Genomic DNA, 4,682 nt, shown 5'->3' with positions numbered 1-4,682 from the left:
TTCTCTTGTGTTATAAGGAAATTTTGGTATTTTATGCATTTGACATCAATTATAATTTCTTACTTGGTGAAGTATAAATGTTAAAAAAACATTGTATACAACTCAAAAAAAGGAATAAGAAGATATTGATTTAAAAAATGAACTATGAATCAAGCCGACAACTCAATCACCACTATAACATAAATTTAAAATGAATAGGATTATATGTTGACCAATGGCATAAAATCGTAAATAATAAGAGAAGTGTTCCAAAAGAATAGACTGGATAGTGGCATTGATGGCTAAATGTATTGAGGACGTGAGGTTTTGACTTTAAGTAATTATTAGATATTCTAAAGGAAAGTAACATAATGTTCCTTCCTTTTACATTTACAATGAATTTCAACATAAATTTACATAAATGTGAGAAAAAGATGTTCCCTACCATTTGGTTGATGAGTCCATATTTGTCTAAAAAAAGAAGAAGAAGAAATTTGAAATAAAATGAGAGAGAGAGAGAGAGAGAGAGAGAGAGAGAGAGAGAGAGAGAAACTTTGCTAAGATGATGTGACTATGAAGAATGTAGAGGAAGAAGCAGAAACAGAGGAGTTATAGCATGTACATTGAGGGCCATGGATGACCCTCTTCCTACTGATGTTGAGTTTAGAACAAAAAACACAGTATCGGCCACCAAATTCTTCACCTTCCATTTCATCTTCATCACCATTGTCTTCACAATCTACTGCGTTCTCATCTCCAATATCTTCATCTTCCTCTACCTTCGTATTATAGTAGCCATTGTAAGACAATCCCAACATTGGAAAAATCACCATTAGAATCTTATTAATGCAATCGTCATGCCATTTTCTTCCTTTCTCCCAAAATGTTAAGGGGGCGACAAAAACTGCTGCTCCAACCCCAAAACTCAATCCGGTCAGTATGAACTGCCAATCAAATCCAATCAAAGTAGTTGAACTTGTGCCTTTAGATTTTGGTATTGCTGAAGGTGGTGGAGCTTCATCACTTGTGCATTGTGTTGTCAAAGGGAACCCACATAACTCCTTGTTATGTATATAGGAATAATTTGAAAACGTACTAAATTGCTTGCCTTGTGGAATTGGCCCCATCAATTGATTGAATGAAAGGTTTAGGGCTGACAGGAAAGTAAGATCTACAAGTTGCATAGGGATCTCCCCTGTGATTTTGTTTCTTGACAAGTCTAATGATTCCAGCTGAGACAAATTTCCCAAAGATAGTGGGATTTTGCCCATAAGAGCATTATGTGACAAGTTGAGAACATATAGTGATTTGAGTTCTCCAATAGTTTCTGGTATTGGCCCTTCAAGCTTGTTGTTAGAAATGTCAATCGAGGTGAAAATAGTTAGAATTTTCACCAGCTCAATGTTTAGACCTTTACTAGTAACTGTTATCCTATCTTGATAATAAAACTGACCAAAATGGAAACTAAATTGGAGGTGATTGTGCATTGACCGGACCTTGTCTTCTTCATCCAGCATTGCCTTCCAGGTGGAAAAGAATTTTCTTGGAAGCTTACCAATAAATTTGTTTGAAGCTAGGTCTACAATTTGAAGAATTGGCCAGAAGAAATTTGAACTTGATCTTCTACAACTATTAATAGGCCCGTGAAATTTGTTAGATCGCAAGATAAAGACACGCAACTTGGATATGCTTCTCAAATAACATGGGAAGGCATCGCTGATCTCATTGTTCCCAACGTCGAAGACCTCCAAATTTTTGCAATTGATTAGAGACCTTGGTACCACTCCTTCAAGTCGGTTTCCATTGAGATTTAGTGTTTGCAAACCACAATGGTATGGAAATGTATCAGATATATTGCCACTTAGTTTGTTTCTCCTCAGATCCAGCACCCCAAGAGTCTTACTCATCTCAATTAAGCATGGGGGAATCGTTCCATTCAGGGTATTATTAGACAAATTAAGTACTTGAAGATGTGTAGCATTGCATAATGATTGAGGGATATCCCCGTGGAACTTATTGCTTGAAACTGAGAAGAAATAAGTAAAATTAAGGGATTTGCCAATGCTAGCTGGTATGGCAGATTTGAAGTTATTCATTGAGAAATCCAAGTATGTGGCAACTGGTGGGAGATCTGAGAGTTTCCCCTCAAGCTGGTTGGAGCGAAGGTCTAGGACACTCAAACTAGAAAGATTGAGCAAAGGTCCTTCTAAGGTCATCACTAGGTAGTTAAAAGAGAGATTTAAGTAACAAAGATTACTAAGTTTCCAAATCCAGTTGGGAATCCCTTGCTTAATGTGGTTATTTGAAAGGTCTAGAATGGTTAATTTGGATTGGTTTTTCAAGAAATCTGGAAAAGTCTTCAACTTGCAAGAAACCAATTTTAGTGCGGCCATTTGGGGAAAGAAGGATGATGGAGAATTAGTCCCATTATATTCAATCGACAAGTTGTTGTACGAAAGATCAAGATTGGAAAGGTTTGTCAACTGCTGAATCTCATTAAGTTGCAAGGAGCCATCAAAGTTGTTTGAAGAAAGTAAGAGAAACTTAAGACCTTGAAGTTCAAAGATAGACATTGGTATTGGCCCTTTCAATTTGTTGCAACTCAAATCAAGTGTATCCAGTACTGAAGAAGAACTGTTGGAAGATTCATTGAGTAGACCAGAAAATTGGTTATTGGAAAGCTGTAAATTCCGTAATGATGGAAGGGAAAACAGCGAGACTGGAATACTACCATTAAGTGAATTGAAACGCAAGTCAAGATTAATAACATTCGTAAGATCTTTCCAATGAGTGAAATTAATCTGACCTGTTAAATTATTACTAGAAATGTTTAACTGAGTCAACTTCTTGGCCATGCTGAGTGATGGAATTGGTCCTGTGAAGCTGTTTGATGTTTAACTGAGTCAACTTCTTGGCCATGCTGAGTGATGGAATTGGTCCTGTGAAGCTGTTTGATGACATGTCCAAATAAAACAACTGAACAAGATTTGCCATAGAGCTCGGGATTGATCCAAGGAAACTACAATTTGAAAGATCTATTATGGACAACATTTTAAGGTTACCAATAGAATCTGGCAGAGTCCCTGAAAAATTTGTCCTGCTAAGCACCAGTGACCTGAGAGAACCATTTGGATGAAATCCTTGCAAAGTACCACTCAGTTGTTTATTATCTGATAAGTCAAGCGTGTGCAGTGTTGGAACCTGGAAAATCTTTTCTGGAAATTGTCCATTCAATCCACAAGAACTAAGACGCAAGGACGTCAAATTTCTGAAATTAGCAAAAAATTCTGGAACTGGAGCAGCAGAAAAATTGTTATCATGGAGAAGAATAACTGAGAGAGACTGAAGCTTCTGAAAGGAAGGATGGAGAGGTCCTGAAAGAGAACAATTTGACATGCTCAGCACACATAGATTTGGTAGTGAAGATGATAACGCTTGACACCACTCATTCCCTGGCGCTGATATATTTACACCATCAAGATAAAGTTCCTTAATCTCCGAAAGGTTCTGAACTAGCTTAGCTAAATTTGGGTTCCCAAGTTTCAGCATGGAAAAACTCAACAAAGAAGATGTAGACAAATCAAGGGTAACCAACCTTTTCAAGTTCGAAATCTCAAAGGGAATCTGTCCCGAGAAGCCAGCATTTGACAGATTTAAATAACTCAAATTCATCAGATTGCCAAACCCTGCTGGAATCCGAGAATTGCTAAAGTTGTTATAAGCCAAACTCAGGTCCTGGAGATGCTTAAGACTGAAAAGGGTACTTGAATTGACAAGTTCACCATAGATTGATTCCTTGGTCAGATTGAGACCAATAACGCGTCCTTTTCTGCAGGATACACCTTCCCAAGAACAGCAATCACTTGCTTCATTCCAGTGCACCAGTTTAGTGGACAAAGTAGTAGTGAAGTTGAGGCCGTTCTTGAATTGGAGCAACAGGGGTTTCTGATCCTCAAGACAATGGTCAGACACCACAAAGATGCAGAAACTGAGAAATATTGAGCAACTGGGTATGAAGAAAAGCCATGAAAAGAGTGAAATTCTCATTGAGGCTGTAACAAGAAAGACGTATACAGTAAAGAATTGAACCGTTGATGAAATAAATGGTGGGTTCAAAAGAGGAAAGGCCCATAGAACATGACCCTTTTTTCGGCCTGTTGCTCGAGTGGTTGAAAGTTTGTGTGGATTAGAATTGGTGGCAGCAAAAAGCAGCAGTACCAAAAAGCAAAAATGCAATTCAAGAGAGAGAGAAAAGGAAATTGTATTGTTTTAGACTTTTAGTAGAGATTCCCTAGAAGTGCCGTCGTCAAAATAACATGCATATTCCAAAAGTAAGAATTTTTCCGTTTATTATTATTATGGCCGGCTTTTCAAGATGATGACTTTTCAAACTTTGTCTATTCTTTTTGGATGAAATTTCAAGCTTGACATTTAAGAGCCACTGAAAATCTTCGAAAAATCAAACCAGTCAAATGAAGTGAGCTGGTTTTGGAAATGGAGTAGTGGATGGATCATGGATATTGAATGGTGGTTCCCTTGCAGGGAGGTCGCGTTTACATATTACATAATAAATTTCACGTTTTCAGTTAAATGTCATTTTCACTTGGAATTGTTGCTAACACTATTTTTATTTTATTACCATTTGTCTTGTTAAAAAAAAAAAAAGTTATGAAATTTATTGAGTACCATGGTTTAAGGAATTA

General features: G+C 37.1%; 1 pseudogene; it reads right to left on the bottom strand.

Annotated features, from left to right (window-relative positions):
• Positions 1-254: 254 nt before the first annotated feature.
• On the bottom strand, positions 255-4,192 carry LOC142610024 (receptor-like protein 7; annotated as a pseudogene).
• Between the last annotated feature and the right edge of the window lie 490 nt (positions 4,193-4,682).

This window comes from Castanea sativa, chromosome 9 (assembly GCF_040712315.1).
Source record: "Castanea sativa cultivar Marrone di Chiusa Pesio chromosome 9, ASM4071231v1".
Taxonomy (NCBI): Eukaryota; Viridiplantae; Streptophyta; class Magnoliopsida; order Fagales; family Fagaceae; genus Castanea; species Castanea sativa.
This window is presented reverse-complemented; position numbering and strand designations above follow the sequence as displayed.